Below are 19,385 nucleotides of genomic sequence, written 5' to 3' on the forward strand. Positions count from 1 at the left end.
GATAGCCAAACGGGAGATGTAAGCCCAGAGATAACCAAATCAGAGGTTAGTCAGGCAATAAACTATATGAAAACCAATAAATCTGCTGGTCCAGATGAATTGCCTAGCGAGCTGATAAAGTTGGTCAACGAGAAAAACCTGGACATAATATTAGAACTGTTCAACGCTATCTATACTACAGGAATCATCCCTAGAGAAATGTTGACATCAGCCTTTGTATGTTTGCCAAAGAAGGTGAATGCAAAAGAATGCAGTGACTACCGAACCATAAGCTTAATGTCACATACCTTGAAAATTCTATTGAAAATTATCCACGCCAGAATACACTCTAAACTGGAGCTGGATATTAGTGACACTCAATATGGGTTCCGCAATGGTATGGGTACCAGAGAGGCATTATTCTCCTTCAACGTGCTGACACAGAGATGTTTGTATGTTACCCATCCTCTTTACGTCTCTCTCCTCTCCTTTATGTCTCTCATCCTCTTTAAGAAAAACGTAGGCAAGAGGAGAAAGAAAATGAAGAGAAGCGCAGGCAAGAAGAGAAAATGCTTAGACAAGAAGAGGAGAGGCGTAGACAAGTAGAGATAGAAATAATAAATAGTTTGTCTCAAATTCAAGAAAGTTATACATTAGAGGTAAGTCAAATTAATAGAAGAATAGACACATTAGAAGAAAAATATAACTATATTAGATAATAAACTAGAACACCAACAAAATGATTTAATTACAACCAGGCAACAACAAAATGATTTCAAGCAACAAGATAATTTAAAATCTAGTTTAAAAAGTTTCCTTGCCTAATTAGTACCCAAGTTTCCTTGCCTAATATTATTTCAGTAACTAATATCGAATCAGAACAGACAGCTTCATCAAATTCAATAGTGGAACCAACAATTAAAAGTATCAAAATTTTAAAACCACCCACGTTCGATGGCCAAACAGCGTGGAGAACTTATCGTTTTCAATTCGAAGCTGCAGCTAGAGCAAATGGCTGGAATGAAAACGAAATGGCAGCTTCCTTGGTGGCGTCGTTTCGAGGACAAGCAGCGACTGTTTTGCAATTTCTCCCCCAGGGTGTACCCAGTTATACCTCAAGCTTTAGAGGCAACATATGGCCAGCAACATCTAAAACAGGTTTTCCAAAGTCAACTGAAAGTTCGATATCAAAAACACAACGAAAGCCTGCAAGAATTTGAGGCCGATATAAAAAGACTATTGCATTTGGCGTACCCTCAGGCACCTAGAGATTTTCTGGAACAAATCGGTATACAGACATTTATAAATGGACTTCATGATATCGAAATGCAACAGGCTCTTCGATTACAACACCAGAACACTCTAAATTAATCAATAATCTCAGCTCAGGAGTTTGAAGCGGCGAAAAGTATTTCCAGATCTCTTCCACAATTAAAAGAAATAAGAATTACAGAAAATAAGCAAGTCATTACCACAGATAACGAACAACTAGTTTTATCCCAGATATTAAGCTTACTACAAAATATGCAACAACAATCTCAAAATCAGAACAAAAAAATGTTTTAATTGTGGAAGAATGGGACATTTGCAAAATAATTGCAGAAATAAATTCAAGGCGACGAAAGAAAAATCAAATAATGAGATTAGGAGGTCGCCTAGTTCGACATCCAGAAGTATGTCACAAAGTTCCACTAGAAATGATGATAGATGGTCACTAAGAAACAGATTTCCTACAGCTGGCGATAGAAAGGAAGAAAGTACACTGGAATCTGAAGTTACTCATTAGAAGGAGCAATTAGCGATTAGTAAAAATGAAATAGGAAGGTTAAGAGAACAGATGTCAATATTGAAAGAAGAGTGTAAGGTAATTCGAACCAATGCAATAACTACACAGTCCAATCTGGAAAACAAATGCCAGAAACTAATGAAAGAGAAAAATGTGTTAAATAAACAATTACAAGAATTCCAAGATGCATTAAATGAATTACAAGTTCAAAGCCAATGTCAGCTAGCACAAAAAGAGAATGTAACCGAAGAAGTAAGTCTGCAGATGACGAAAGTTGAACAGCAAGAAGATACTGACCAAAATTCTCTGGAAATCCTTAAGAAGAGTCAAAAGAAAGATAACGACTTAAGAGTTATACGAGATTGGCTTAAAAATGGAGTAAGACTTCTTTGGCAGGAAATATCTAAATACAGTCGAACTATAAAGGCGTACTGGGCTCAATAGGAATCCTTGCATCTTTCGAATGGTTTGTTATATCGGAAGTGGAAAAGTCGCGATGGAGTACGTATAGTTTAACAAGTGATACTGCCAAAATCACACATTAAAGGTGTGTTGCAAGAACTTCATAGCAGCCTGCCCGGAGGACATTTTGGAGTAAAAGGAACACTGGCCAGAGTTCGAGACAGATTTTATTGGATAAATTGTCGCCAAGATGTAGAAGATTGGTGTAAGAAATGCGATTTATGTAACGGTAGAAAAGGCCCTAGAACAAGAAGTCGTGGTAAAATGGCACAATATCTTTCCGGAGAGCCTTTTGAACGACTTGCAGTTGACATTCTCGGTCCACTCCCGCTGACAGAGAGAGGAAACAAGTACTTAATGGTTGCAATGGATTATTTTTCGAAATGGCCTGAAATTGCACCCCTTCCTAATCAAGAAGCGACTACAGTAGCAGAAGCATTTATAACACACGTCGTATCAAGACATGGAGTCCCTTTAGAGTTGCATTTTGATCAAGGTCGAAATTTTGCATCAGAATTATGGCAAGAATTAATGAAAATCTTGGGTATTAAGAAAACTCGAACTACGCCTCTCCATCCACAATCAGACGGAATGATCGAAAGACATAATAGAACTATTTGTCAATATCTTTCAATGTTTGTTGCTGATAATCAAAAATATTGGGATACCCTAATTCCTCTGTTCTTGTTAGCCTACAGAAGTTCCGAACATGAAGCAACTGGTTATTCTCCATCGATGATGATCACCGGAAGAGAAATGAAGCTTCCTCAAGATCTTATTTTCGGAAGATTGCCTCTCTGCGAAGAAGAACCTTCATCCTTGACCTACTTTGAAAACTTAAAAGAAAGATTGGAAAAAGTCTACGAATTTGCTCGTAAAAGTTTGAAGTTCCAAAGTGATAGAGTATAGAGCTAAGTCCAGGCTCGATATGAATGCTACTGGGACAATTTTCGAAAAAGGTGACCCAGTTATACAATCCCACACGCAACAAAGAACTTTGTCCGAAAAAAACTGTCAGTGTTGACAGTTCGTTGGTATTGAAAGTTGATATTGTAGTTGTCATTGAGTTTAATAATTGTAATATTGTTCGAGTTCAATAGAGTTACATATTTAAAAGAAGTGTAAAATAACAGTATATACAGATGTATCATGCAAAAACACATAATGTGTTCCCATAACAATGCGTATGGTATACAATTCCAACAACATTTTTCGTTTCGTTCAATAGTACAAATCTAAATTTGTTCAGTAAAGTACCTTACGGTTTATAATATATTGGATGTTTGATTGGAATCCGCAGATAGAACAAATAACCAGGAGAAAGGTGGGTCTACCGTTAATGTTAACCAGACGCATTCATGAGGTTTAAACCAGACATGTTATATTGTCAAGGGTTAAGCAAAAAACTACGCAGCCGCTATCGATGCAATACAGGACCTCCCTCCTTCGCATCGTAATAGTAGGACTGGAAGCGAATACGGGATGTTATACCAGGGATACCGAATGAATGATTTTTCTGACCGTAAGGTATCCATATAGAGGCCTAAAGTCCAAGGGATCTACAGATGATAACAATACCATAATATGTAAAGGACTTATCAGAAAAATTAAAAATGATAGTAAATAAATGCAATATCACAACAACGTTCAAAACAATCAACACACTGACATATAGTCCGTTCTTTAAGGCAGGCTGCACATCAAAGAAACATGAAACGTAAATTACGTTTCATGGAAATAAACCACTGCTAAACAAATATATGTCCGGCCATTTATAAAACTCTCCGAAAATAAAAATGTGTCATGAGCATGAATCACACTCGTTTCATTGGTAGGCGGACTTTGCGATTTATTTAGCAGTGTTTTCTTTTCATGAAACATGTTTTTCGTTTCATGTTTCATGTTTTTCGTTTCATGTTTCTTTGGTGTGCGGCTTGGCTAACGGTAAAATATTGCAAAACCTCTAAATTTTAAAGAACCGCTTGGATTGACATGAAAGTTGGCATACACATAGCTAATAAGTCAAAGAAAAAAAGTGATATTGTGCCGATATGTGCTTTTGCCCTGGGGGTGGTTTTCACCCCCTCTTGGGGGTGAAAAAATATGCGTCCAAAGAAAGTCAGGAAATGGATAAACTGGCTAATTTTAAGTAACTTTTGTTCTATAGAGTTTTTTCACTAAGTCGATACTTTTCGAGTTATTTGGCAGTGAATATGTTCATTTTTTCAACAAAATAACCACGCTTTTAGACGGTTTTTCGCAAATAACTCAAATAGTAAGTATTTCGTCGAAAAAACATTCTTAGCAAAAATATAGTCTATAAATTTTTTTAAAAAGTAGTGTATATATTAGGTCTCTACACCTAGTAGAAGCAGAGTTATAGCTATTGAAAAATAGGTTCATATTCGCCAAATTCCAAATGGAATAATTTAACGTGAAATAACCCAAAACTGAAGCACATTTCGGGGAAACCTCATTACAACTTATTTAAAGTGTTTTAAAAAAGCTTCATTTTTGTTTTTAAAAAAAAATCCTAGCATCAAAATTAAACAAGTTACGCTCAAAATAAAGTTAGTCCCTTTTGGTTTTGGTAAAAAAATCGAGAAAATCACCCCCTAATTAGTATCTTAAATGAACTTAATCGTTACGACTTCACAAGTTTATTGACTCGTGTATATATTTTTTTAAATGATCTGTAAGTTTCATCGGTTCAAAGTCTCTATTATTGAAAGGGCTGTAGTTAAAAGGGGTTAAACGAGTCACTGATCACGAATGTATGCAAATTTAGAAACACCAAATCTCAATCAATTTTTGTCTAAAGAAAAACAAAAAAATACGTGATATTCAGAAAAGCAAATCTGACTTTTTTTGTTTTTCGAGATTTTTGGTATCTCTAACAATTTTCAAGTTATTTTGAAAAAAAGCATGTTTTAAAATTTAAATTTTTAAAAACTTTACTTTGAAACAAAATTTTTTCAAAATTAAGCATTTTGAATCGATGAAACTTACAGATCATATAAACACAACATAAGTAAAATAATTTGTGGAGCGGTAACGATTAATTTCATTTAAGTTGCTAATTAGGGTGTGGTCTTCCCGATTTTTTTTTGCAAAAACAAAATGGACCAACTTTATTTTGAGCGTAACTTGCTTAAATTTAATGCTAGAAACTTTTTGTAAAAACAGAAATAAAGCTTTTTTTAAATACTTTAAAACAGTTATAATGGGTTTTTCCCAAAAAGTGCTTAATTTTTTGGATATTTCACGTCGAAATATTCTATTGGAAATTTGGTGAATATGAATCTATTTTTCATTGGCTATAACTGTGGTTCTACGAGATCCAGAGACCTAACGTGTACACCATTTTTTTTACTTTTTTATAGGCTATATTTTAAGAACGTTTTTTTCGACCAAATACTTACTTTTTGAGTTATTTGCGAAAAACCGTCTAAAAATGTGGTTATTTTGTTGAAAAATGAACATATTCACTCGCAAATAACTCGAAAAGTGTTGAGTTCGCGAAAAAGTTCTATAGAACAAAAGTTACTTAAAATTGGTCAGTTTACCTATTTCCGGACTTATTTTGGACATATATTTTTTCACCCCCAAGAGGGGGTGAAAATCACCCCCAGGACAAAAGCACACATCGGCACAATATCACTTTTTTTCTTTGACATGTAAGCTATACGTATGCCAAATTTCATGTCCATCCAAGGGGCTCTTTAAAATTTAGAGCAAAAACCGTGAAATAATGGACTAATAATATTCTGTCCAAAACCAAACCAAACAACATACAGGAGAGATTGAAGAACTGCATTTATAAAATATCTTGTGTAACAATTTTTATTCGAGAGAAACCTCAAGACCACTAGGTGCTAGGATAAATGATCATGAATCATACATCAACAACATACTTCAACAGCTTCCGACAATAAGCACAGATAGTTCAAGTAATGAAGCTTAAAATAGGACAACACCTCGCAATTTTTACAGAATGGACCGATTTGCTTGAAAATTTGAGAGTAAGTAGTGGATAGTCTAAGGATAGAGATCTATATGATGTCGAAAGGCGCTTTTACAATGGGGGTGGTTGCCACCCCATCTCAAGGGTGGACATTATATTTTGACCGCAAAGTTGGTAAAAACATTCATTCTAAGCAAAAAACGTTCTATACATTTTTTTGATAAAACTAATATTTTTCGATTTATTCGCTATCGCAAGTGTTAGTTTTATATCGAAAAAATCAATGTTTTTAATAAGTTTTATGCTAATAACTCCAAAAGTTTTCGTTTTATCAAAACAACTTTACTTAACAAAAATGTAGGTACCTTTTAAAAAAATAAACGTGTTTTTTAATTTTCTTTAAGACCAATAGTAATCGAGCTATACTTTATTATATGTTAGCTCTTCTTCGTCAAATGCTAAATATTGTAGTGTCAAAGTCAAAAGAGCTATGCATTTTGCGAGGATAACTTATTGAAACTAATTAAAAGTATTTAAAAATATCTATCTTCAGAAATCAAAAAGTCTCTAGCTTAAAAATTAAGTGACTTATAATGAAAAGAATGTCAGTCCTATTTTTTCAGCGAAAAAGTGATCGGAAGCAACCTCCTAATCACCATCCTAATTAAAATTAGTCATTGACCTTATTTGGTCTTCTTTATTTATATATTATTAATAGGTTCTAGAAGTTTGACAGACTTAGAATGATTAGTTTTTAAAAAATGGAGTTAAAAGTGAATAACGAATTCTTGTAGTTTGGAAAAAATGGCTTTATCTGCAGAATAGAAAGATTAGGATCAGAGATACGACAAAATGTTTAAATATGAAATTGTAGCTTATTTAATTCCCAAGAACCTGGTTTGCAAAAAATTTTTCTACGGCACAAAATTGAGTGAGCTATTGACAATTAAAACTTCTAATAGCATGCAAAAACCACCTTTACCAACCCCCTTTTTGCGTCACCTCTTTTTGCGACTGAGGATTTTAAAAAGATTTAATATTAACACGCTTATAATAGGTCTTGTAAAAATCTACAAAATTCTTTTTACCAAACTTTCTAAGATAAAAAACAAAAAAGTTTTGTAAGATAAGATAAAAAACAAAAACATTTGTACATAATAATTGTGATGCAGATATAGTGAGATCTCTCAAAGCTTGCAATCTAATAAAACGGTCTTCTGTCTAGTTGGTTATCCACGTACGGCTTGTATGAAGTTCAGTAATGTCACAAGTTTCATAAAACCTTAACCACAAACAATTAATAACATTTCTGTTCGTGTGGAGAACCTCGGCAACGTCTCTTTGACTTCTGCCAGGTCTAAGCATCCCAATAGCACGCCACTGCATTTCGCGATTTAGATGATGAATTATTATTCCAGAAAGCCACTGCGCATCCGCTAGGAAAAATATTCTAATTCGGTTTTGTTGCACAATCTTACTCAAAAAGGACTCCTTTTAACAAATCTGCATGTTGCCAGGACCAAAAGGTGGTCAAAAATTTTTTAAACGTTTTTTTTTGTTTTTATCCTAAAATTATTTTTTTTACATGTAAAAAAGTTTTTTTAGGTTTTTTGGATCATTCCAAATAGAAAAGGTCTTTAGTGACTTTTCTCTAAAAATGATAGTTTTTGACATATAAGCGATTAAAAATTGAAAAATTGCGAAATCGGCCATTTTTAACCCTCAAAAACTATGTGAAAAACTGAAAATTTGAATGTTGCCAAGGTAGGTAGATATTCTTTAAACATCGATTGATGAAATCACGAAGAGTTTTTTGCAATACAATATTCAAAACTCCTTTGTTTTTTAATTGCTAATCAAGTGTGCGCGACACTATTTTCCACCGACGCGACAGTATGGTGCAAATGAAAGGAATAAATTCGTTATTTCGTAAACTGGCGACTTTAAGGAAAAATCCTGAAACAGGTCGATTTTTATTTTTAAGTTATGAGATTGTGGCATATATGGTATACTAGTGACGTCATCCATCTGGACGTGATGACGTAATCGATGATTTTTTTAAATGAGAATAGGGGTCATGTGCTAGTTCATTTGAAAGGTTCTTCAATTCTCTATTCAGTAATAAAAACATTTACATAATTATTTATACAGGGTGTCCAAAAATTTTTTATTAAATTAAATTATTTGACAAAAAAAGAAGTAGAAGGACGCCCTGTATAAATAATTATGTAAATGTTTACATTACTGAATAGAGAATTGAAGAACCTTTCAAATGAGCTACCACACGACCCCTATTCTCATTTAAAAAAATCATCGATTACGTCATCACGCCCAGACGGATGACGTCACTAGTATACCATATATGCCACAATATTATAACTTAAAAATAAAAATCGACCTGTTTCGGGATTTTTCCTTAAAGTCGCCAGTTTACGAAATATCGAATTTATTCCTTTCATTTGCACCATACTGTCGGTGGAAAATAGTGTCGCGCACGCTTGATTAGCAATTAAAAAACAAAGGAGTTTTGAATATTCTATTGCAAAAAACTCTTCGGGATTTCATCAATCGATGTTTAAAGAATATCTACCTACGTTGGCAACATTCAAATTTTCAGTTTTTCACATAGTTTTTGAGGGTTAAAAATGGCCGATTTCGCAATTTTTCAATTTTTAATCGCTTATATGTCAAAAACTATCATTTTTAGAGAAAAGTCACTAAAGACCTTTTCTGTTTGAAATGATCCAAAAAATCTAAAAAAGCTTTTTTCCATGCAAAAATAATAATTTTAGAAAAAAAAACAAAAAAAAAAACGTTTAAAAAATTTTTGACCACCTTTTGGTCCTGGCAACATACAAATTTGTTAAAAGGAGTCCTTTTTGAGTAAGATTGTGCAAAAAATCCGAATTAGAATATTTTTCCTAGCGGATGCGCAGTGGCTTTCTGGACTATATTGGCAATTGCAAAACTAAATAAAACTCCAAATAGACATCGACAATCAAGTACCAATAAAGAAATATAATTTCTTATCTTAAGACAAAAACGCATACTGAAGTTTTGTTTTATTTTTTATAGCCATTCTTGTCAGCAGTACCGTCCAAGTTGGTACAATAATTAGTTCCATTCTTTCACGGTTTTTGCTCTAAATTTTAAAGAACCGCTTGGATTGACATGAAATTTGGCATGCGCATAGCTTACATGTCAAAGAAAAAAAGTGATATTGTGCCGATGTGTGCTTTTGCCCTGGGGGTGACTTTCACCCCCTCTTGGGGGTGAAAAAATATATGTCCAAAATAAGTCCGGAAATGGGTAAACTGACTAATTTTAAGTAACTTTTGTTCTATAGAGCTTTTTCGCCAAGTTAACACTTTTCGAGTTATTTGCGAGTGAATATGTTCATTTTTCAACAAAATAACCACATTTTTAGACAGCTTTTCGCAAATAACTCAAACAGTAAGTACTTACTTTGTCGAAAAAAACGTTCTTAGCAAAAATATAGCCTATAAAAAAGTAAAAAAAATGGTGTACGTGTTAGGTCTCTGGATCTCGTAGAACCAGAGTAATAGCCAATGAAAAATAGATTCATATTCACCAAATTTCAAATAAAATATTTCGACGTGAAATATCCAAAAAATTAAGCACTTTTTGGGGAAAACCCATTATAACTTTTTTAAAGTGTTTAAAAAAATCTTTATTTCTGCTTTTACAAAAAGTTTCTAGCATTAAATTTAAGTAAGTTACGCTCAAAATAAAGTTGGTCCCTTTTGTTTTTTCAAAAAAAATCAAGAAGACCACCCTCTAATTAGCAACTTAAATGAAATTAATCGTTACCGCTCCTCAAATTATTTCACTTATGTTGTGTTTATATGATCTGTAAGTTTCATCGATTCAAAGTGCTTATTTTTGAAAAAAATTGGTTTCAAACTAAAATTTTTAAAAATTTAAATTTTGAAAAATATGCTTTTTTTCAAAATAACTTAAAAATTGTTAGAGATACCAAAAATCTCGAAAAACAAAAAAAGTTAGATTTGCTTTTCTGAATATCACGTATTTTTTTGTTTTTCTGTTAGACAAAAATTGATTAAGATTTGGTGTTTCTAAATTTGCATACATTCGTGATCAGTGACTCGTTCAACCCCTTTTAACTACAGCCCTTTCAATAATAAGGACTTTGAACCGATGAAACTTACAGATCATATAAACAATATATACACGAGTCAAGAAGCTTGTGAAGTCGTAACGATTAAGTTCATTTAAGATACTAATTAGGGACAAAAAGGGACTAACTTTATTTTGAGCGTAACTTGTTTAATTTTGATGCTAGAAATTTTTTTTATAAAACAAAAATGAAGCTTTTTTTAAACATTTTAAATAAGTTATAATGAGTTTTCCCCGAAATGTGCTTCATTTTTGGTTATTTCACGTTAAAGTATTCCATTTGGAATTTGACGAATATGAACCTATTTTTCATTAGCTATAACTCTGCTTCTACTAGGTGTAGAGACGTGATGTATACACCATTTTTTTTAAATTTTTTACAGGCTATAGTTTTGCTACAATTTTTTTTTCGACAAAATACTTATTATTTGAGTTATTTGCGAAAAACCGTCTAAAAGCGTGGTTATTTTGTTGAAAAAATGAACATATTCACTGCCAAATAACTCGAAAAGTATTGACTTAATGAAAAAACTCTATAGGACAAAAGTTACTTAAAATTAGCCAGTTTATCCATTTCCTGACTTTCTTTGGACGAATATTTTTTCACCCCCAAGAGGGGGTGAAAATCACCCCTAAGTCAAAAGCACACATCGGCATAATATCACTTTTTTTCTTTGACTTGTTAGCTATGTGTATGCCAAATTTCATGTCAATTCAAGCGGTTCTTTAAAATTTAGAGGTTTTGCAATATTTTACCGTTAAAGAACGAACTAAATCGAAAAAACAAAAAATATATTAAGATCAGAAATTTATTATTGTATTTGCAGCTAACATTGATTTAAAGCTGTTAATATAGGTGTCCCCTAAATTATTTTGATGTGTGTATTATTCAAATCTACATTGAACTGGCCTAAAACGGTTAATATTAAAAATAGGTCGATTCTTGGTAACAACAACTTGACAGAGTCAGACAGTTCCAAAAATAGTAGATTTCTTAGTAATAGTTTAATTTGTAAGAAATTTGGAGCAGGTTCAAAATAGGGTGCAAAAAATTCGAGCAGCAACATCGTGAAAGAACGTAAATAATTGGGAACTTAGATATGTGGGATAAGAAAAGGTCAACTAAGGTTGTTTTATAGTTTGATGTAAATAATTTTTATAAATACGAATGTTTATGGAAAAATAAAAATATGTTTATTATAATCTCTGCTGACACTGTGTAAATCATAGTCGAGTTAAAGATGCTAGTTATAGATATTAAAGTATAGATATCTAGTTCTAGGTAATTAAAAAATGGTAATGACTGAGCTTTGTATCTAGTTCATTAACATTATTTAAATTTTATAAAAAAATTAGAGGTCTGTTAATAAAATAAAATCGTTAAATTTTATCTTCATAGCTCACACTTCAGTTAGAGACAGTCATCTTTGCAGATGATACTGCCATCCTAGTTAGCAATAAATAAAATATATGATTATCCTAAACAATGGAAGATTTAACTAAACACAACTAAATCAACTCATGTAAACTTTACAGAAAAGATAATTTATTTACCATTTTAAGTGGAAATAAGCCACAATTTTACTTTAACATACGTTTATTTGATGTTTCTATTTCCACTTCGGAAATACTTGGTTTAAATAATAAATTGTTCTCAAAATACTTTCTCTCTTTCTTCCTCCCCTTCCTTTTACCCTTTTAGGTGTCGGATTTGGGTTTAGTTTAACTCACCCATCTCTTCCATTATTTTCTGTGTTGTGCTATCATTTTCATTTCTTCAAGCGTCTTCTGTTTAATTTTTCATGTATCTACTATTTGATGTATTAATTTTTTCCTCGGTCTGCCTTTTTTCTTTTTTGTAATATTATTTGTTTTGTGAATGGTTCTCGTTAGTCTATTGGGTTTCATTCTTATCAGATGTCCATACCAATTTAATTGTCTCTTTATTATTTTGTTCGTTATTGGTTCCTATTTAGTTATCCCTATCATTGCCCCATTTCTTATTCTATCCCATTTGGCCTTTCAGGTTATAGCTCGTACTATTATTAAAGTCCAGTTTTCATTCTAGACCAGGGCGCATCTGTAAAAATATTAGTACATTTGGACGTTGAGAGGTGACTCATATTTTTTTGCAGAAATTGCTTGAAAATAACTCATATAATAATATTTGAGTTATCCTCCCACTCAAAAAGGTCCGGAACATTGTTTAAAGAAAAAATGTCAAAAAATTAAGGATAAATTCGATTTTTTTCTTCGTTTTTTGATTATAACTTTGAAAGTATTCATTTCTGAGAAAAGTTGTACTGACATAAAAGTTGCGCAATTAAACTTTTTACAATATAGAATTCGTTAATAACTTTAAAAATTGTCACCTTTGTTGCAAAATAGCAATAATTTCGAAAAAACGATAAAAAAACAAGTATTCGCATTTTACGGTTTCAACCATTTATGCTACACTTAGGACCTTTATATTTTACCAAGAAAAACTATATGATATAAGAAAACAATACTGTGAATTTCATTACGATCGGTTGAATAGATTTTGCAAAATAGATTTTGCAATCCAGCTTTCGCAAAAAAATTAATTTTTTCAAAATCTTGCAGGACTGAATATAAAGCAGACAGCAAGTTTAATTTTTTTTACATATAGAAGAATACTGTACCTTTCATTTGCAAAATTAAAATCGGTTAACCCCTACGGCGTCAGGAATTTTTTAAATACACATTTTTTTTTGGTGCTACGCGCAGGACAGCGGATAGTTTGCTCTGATTGGGCATTCCAATGACCTTTGATAATGATTGACAAATTTTAATTTTTAGTACATTTCGATATAAATAAATAAATTTGTTTATTGCAAAATAAAAACACATGCTCTGTCCTTTGAAATAACACTTTTTTGGCAAAAACTTTCTTTGTTCATATATTTTAAAATAGAGAATAAAAGTTTATTATTTTTAAACATATGTAACTCTTTAAACAATATTTCACAAACAATCAAATAAGTTTGATTTTTGTGGAATTAAAATATTAAAATACAACGGAATTTAGTGTAAGAAAATAATATATTAGAAAAAAATTGGAAAAAATTTTGGTGGAAATCAACTTGTGTGAATCGAACACCGCTGTCCTGCGCGTAGCACCAAAAATTAATGTTTATTTAAAAAAATTTCTGACGCCGTGGTAGTTAATGGATTTTAATTTTAAAAATTGCAAATGAAAGGTACGGTATTCTTCTACACGTAAAAAAATTCAACTTGCTATCTGCTTTATTTTCAGTCTTACAACATTTTGAAAAAATGAATTTTTCTTGCGAAAGCTTGATTGCAAAATTTATTTTGCAAAATCAATTACACCAATATTAATGAAATTTACAGTATTGTTTTACTATATTATATAGTTTTTCTGGGTAAAATATGAAGGTCCTAAGTGTAGCGTAAATGGTTGAAAAACGTAAAATGCAAATACTTGTTTTTTTTTATGTTTTTTTCGCAATTATTGCTATATTGCAACAAGGGTGACAATTTTTAAAATTTGTACAATCCTATATTGTAGGAAATTTAATTACACAACTTTTATATTAGTACAACTTTTCTCGAAAGTGAATAGTTTGAAAGTTATAATCTGTAAGTGTCACTTTGTAGTTATTAGTAACTTGAGCCCAATATACACCCCTATACAAGTGGTTCACTATAGGTTTGTTCCAACACGACCGAGAACCGTCACGAAACGGTAACGCTCCTGCGCAGTAAAGAAAATCCGTTCCAACAAAAATATGATCGTCATCGGATCGTCCTTCCCACTGTTCCAACAAGAATTGTGATCTTTCGGTGACGGTTTCGTGATGATCATTTCAGTAATCGGGCAAATGCATAATGTGCTGGTTGGACTGACTTGAGCACTAGGATTTAATTCTTTAAATTTTTTGAGCCTTTGATCGACTAAAAGCACACAAGCTGTCACCAACAAAAATGACAAATATATGATTACCGTCATGGGACGATAACTGGGCGATACAATTACGAACATGCGCACAACAAACGGTACAAGTAGTTTCGTGACGGTTTCTGGGCCGTCCAAAAGTTCATGTTGGAACAAACCTTATATTAAAGAGAAGCTAGGTATCAAGGAATATATAAGATGTTATGCCCTCCTTAAAGATGCCGACACAACAACTGGTTCTTCATTCAAAATAGGTATAAAATCTAGAACATCTATTAACCTATTATTTAATAAGGGCATTTGGCCACCTGGTGTAAACATTAAATGGTCTATCGAATCTTCATATTCCGAACCAACGCTTTCATCTGAGTCACATAAGAATCCGAAGAATATCAGAAGTCCTATTAGCCTGGAAAATTCAAATAGCAGTTTATGCAACAACAAAGATGAAGTTCAGAGCACAAACATACAAACAGACAAACAGGCCATCGAAATTTGCAAAACTAAGAATCCGTTCCATACCCATATTAATTTCATTAAGAAAGATACTATAGAACCATCGACTAATCTCGATCCATTGACCCCACCAAGAGTTAGATTAACCAATAACTCTAATAGTCGATATCTTTTAGCCAGATTAAGGGAACCGGATATCTTAAAGGCCATTAAACTTCATCTTGCTTATTTACACGACCAACCTGCATCAGTATTTTATGATGGGTATACCAACACAAGTGTTAAATTGTTTCTGGCTTCCGAAGGACTTCCTACAAAGAGTGAAGATCTACGAAAAATTCTTCTAGATTTTAATGATGCTTATGGAATTGGTGCAGATGAGGTAGACGCTGATCTTGCTGCTTTTAGGTCTTTTCTAACTTCGGAAAGAATTATTCACCTGCAAAAATCAAGGGAATGCCACCGAAACTACTATTCCGCTGCCTCTCCAAGACGAAATTTTTAAACATCACGACGTGTTCTGAGGGACTAGAATCCTCAAATTATTTTAGTGATAACAACTTTAGCATGGTTCTGATTAATATTCGTTCTATAAGATATAAAACTGATGAATTATTTCTGTTTCTAGAGGAATTAGGGTTTCCACCGATAGTTGCGGTTACTGAGCACTGGCTTGAAGTCAACGAGCCTTTTTTTGTAGAAAAATATTCCACTATTGCTAGGTATGACCGTCCAAGTTCAGCTCATGGAGTCACCCTAATTCTTTCTACAAATAATGATTTTTCTCTGGTAACAAAATATGACTTTCTATTAAGTGAAGCATTCTTTGAGTTTTCCTTAGTTTACAGTAAGAACCTTAATCTTTATAAAAATATTGAATGGGTTGGATATGTGAGTCCATATTAAATATAGTAATGAAACACAGACCTACTCACAATCATTTAATTATACTTTGACGACCGGTTTCGATCTCTACAATATACAGATCATCTTCAGGTCGGCGTTAAAGTAGTTAAATGATACCGTTACAAGGATTGCGTTGCAACTTAGTTGTTGTCATATTAGTACGTCCAAATTATGCTAATTGATGACAACGTACTAATATGACAACAACTAAGTTGCAACGCAATCCTTGTAACGGCATCATTTAACTACTTGTAACGCCGACCTGAAGATGATCTGTATATTGTAGAGATCGAAACCGGTCGTCAAAGTATAATTAAATGATTGTGAGTAGGTCTGTGTTTCATTACTATACTTAATCTTTATATTATTTGCATTTATAGATCACCTGACTCTTCTGTGGAACTATTTTTTCAGAACCTGCTTAATTTGTTAGATGACCTGCCCCATAAAAGCAGAAAAATTTTATGCGGGGACTTCAACATTAATTATGCTGCTGCTTGTGCTACACAAATATCCCTGGTCAACATATTTGAATCATATGGTCTATCAATGCACATTGATTCTCCTACAAGGATTACAAAAACTTCATCTACCATAATTGATTATATTGTCTCAGATTTCTCACCCCTTGATGTCTGCGCTACAACTGTTAATGCGGGACTATCTGATCATGAAGCGGTTTATACGAAGTTTAACATCTTTAGCAAGTCCTCCTCGAAAACTCGACGTTTAGGCAGGATTTTTTCCGGTCGGAACTTTCGTAAATTCCAAAATTTATGCTTAACCTCTGAGTGGCACTTTCCTTCCATGGACGTCGATTATAATTTCAGTGATTTTTTGAATAAGCTGGTCTGTATCTTCAATAAAGCATTTCCTTTAATCACAATTAAGCAAAAACATCGCAAACCCTGGACTACCAAAGGTGTCCGCATATCAGCCAAAAACATGCGTTCACTACTGTATATCAAGAAATTTACTACCAACGTCTCTGTTACTGAATATATCACCAAGTACAGGGCAATCTATTTAAAACTTATAAAACCGGCTAAAAAATTGTATTATCAAAATCGTCTCAGAAGCTCCAAAAGTGTTGCAAAAGAAACTTGGTCCATAATAAACGATCTTCGAAATAAAACTCACACAGCTCAAACATTTTCCCTTCCAGACCCAGAAAATCTAAATGAATATTTTGTTAATGTGAGTAAAAATATAACATCAACTATTGTGTCACAACAAGATCCCATTTCCTATCTCCCTAATCCAGGAAAGGTTTCGAATTCATTCTTTATAAGACCGGTTGGTAAATCTGAACTGATCCAAACAATCAATAGTATCAAAAGCAAATCTTCCTGTAGTACCGATGGACTATCTATAAAAATTTTCTCAAATCTCCCAGACAATGTGTTGGGAGTCCTCATCTCTCTAATAAATGATTCTTTTGAGAAAGGTAAATTTCCAGAGTGCCTAAAGATGGCCATCATTATTCCTCTTCATAAGGGTGGTGAAAAATCTATTGCCTGCAATTATAGACCTATTGCATTACTACCGGTACTCTCCAAAATTATTGAAAGACTCCTAAAAGCCCGACTTATGTCCTTTCTCGTTGATAACAAGATTTTATCACAAAATCAGTTTGGATTTTTAAATAATAAATGTACCACCGATGCCATGTTTTCTGTACTACATGAGGTTTATCAAGCATTAAACAATAATCTCCACACTGCCACTGTTTTTGTGATTATGCCAAAGCTTTTGATTGTGTAAATCACGAAATTTTGATAAAAAAACTAGATTTCTATGGAATTCGAGGTATTTCTTTGAACTGGTTTCAATCTTACTTGGAAAATAGGAAACAACTGGTTAGAGCAAATGATACAGACTCTAGTCTCAAAAATGTTGTATGTGGGGTACCGCAAGGTTCAGTATTGGGTCCTCTACTTTTCCTTATCTTTATTAATGACATCACTAGTTTAAAAATCGATGGAAAAGTTTTTCTTTTTGCTGACGATACCAGTATCACTTGGAGCAACTCAAATATCGCAACTCTTCATGCTACTATAACTTCTGATCTACTCACAATAAAATCCTGGTCAGATTCTAATTTACTCTCTTTTAACGTGGATAAAACAGTAGCATTACCCTATAAAGGAACTCTTCAACCCTTACCTCTTCATAACAGCCAGATCAGTATCGTTGATTCTGTAAAGTTTCTTGGTATTTTTTTAGAAAGCAACCTTAAATGGTCCCTTCATATCGATGTGTTAAGCAAGAAACTATCCTCAGCTTGCTTTGCAATAAGATCTGTCTCTAAGGAAATGGATTTAGCCTCTTCCAAAATAACATACTTTTCATTGTCCGAGTCCCATCTTCGATATGGTCTGCCTTTTTGGGGTTTTGGTACAGCTGCCCAATCCGATGTTATTTTTAAATTGCAAAAAAGAGCAATCAGATATCTGTTTGGCCTCAGAAGAACAAGACATTGCAGAAGCTACTTCAAAGATCCCAGAATTCTAACATTACCTTCTTTATATATTTTAGAAACTGTTTGCTTAATTCGTAAACATCTACATGTTTTTCCAGAAAGACCTAGACATGACTATTCCACCAGAAATTCTACTTTTGACATCTATTTACCGATCCCGTCCAGTGAGTTAATAAAGAAATCTATATTATATTCTGCAAAAAAACTATACAACCATCTCCCTCTACAACTTAAATCTGCAACATCTTTCCCCAAGTTCCGTAAAATGACTAAAGCCTATTTATCTGAAAGACCATATTATTCAGTAGCAGAGTTTCTTAACCAATAACTAAGAAATTACAGTATTGTTATGTATAAGTAGAATCTTAATCTATATTTGAGTGTCATATACAGCAGCATAACTTATTAAATTTCTTATTAAATTTCTTAAGGTAGATTACGCAATTTGCAATTTTTTTTTATTTTGCAATAGATTGTTACTGATTTTTATTTGACTTTATTATGTTTTATTTATATTGACGATTTGTATAATTTTAGTAAATTGTATTTGTTATTGTTTTTATTTATGATTCTTGTAAGCTTTGTCTATAAAATTGGTAAATTTTTCATGACAATAAAGCCTATTTCTATTCTATTCTATTCTATAATCAAAAAACGAAGAAAATAATCGAATTTTTCCTTCATTTTTTGACATTTTTATTATTTATACAATGTTCCGGACATTTTTGAGTGGGAGGATGACCCAATTATTATTATATGAGTTAATTCCAAGAAATTTCTGCAAAAAAATATGAGTCACCTCTCAACGTCCATCTCAAAACAGATGCGCTCTGGACTATTCGTATATCATCTGTATGACAATCGTATTATATATGTTACAGTTCAAGTTGATTATCCAGTTGGAGTTGACTCCAACTAGTTGGAGTCAACTCTAACGGCTGGTTTCAGTAAAAGTTGATTATAAATATGAAATGAAGATTTATATTCAACATTTACTAGTAAAAGTAGACTCCAACTAGGAAAAGTATACTCTTCCCAATGCCATTTAGTAAAAGTTGATTCTGATTCACATAAACAGCCGATTCTAGAAATTAAATGTTACTGAATATGTTCAAATTAGTCTAGCCTGTATCGTCGCCCGCGTTAGGAAAATTACTCCGATTCGAATTTTTTGCACAAACTTATTCAAAAAGAGGTTCTTATAACAAATCTACTGGGTGTCGGGCAGTACCTTGATCGATAAATTGTTTAA

Source organism: Diabrotica virgifera, chromosome 1 (assembly GCF_917563875.1).
Source record: "Diabrotica virgifera virgifera chromosome 1, PGI_DIABVI_V3a".
In the NCBI taxonomy this organism is placed as follows: Eukaryota; Metazoa; Arthropoda; class Insecta; order Coleoptera; family Chrysomelidae; genus Diabrotica; species Diabrotica virgifera.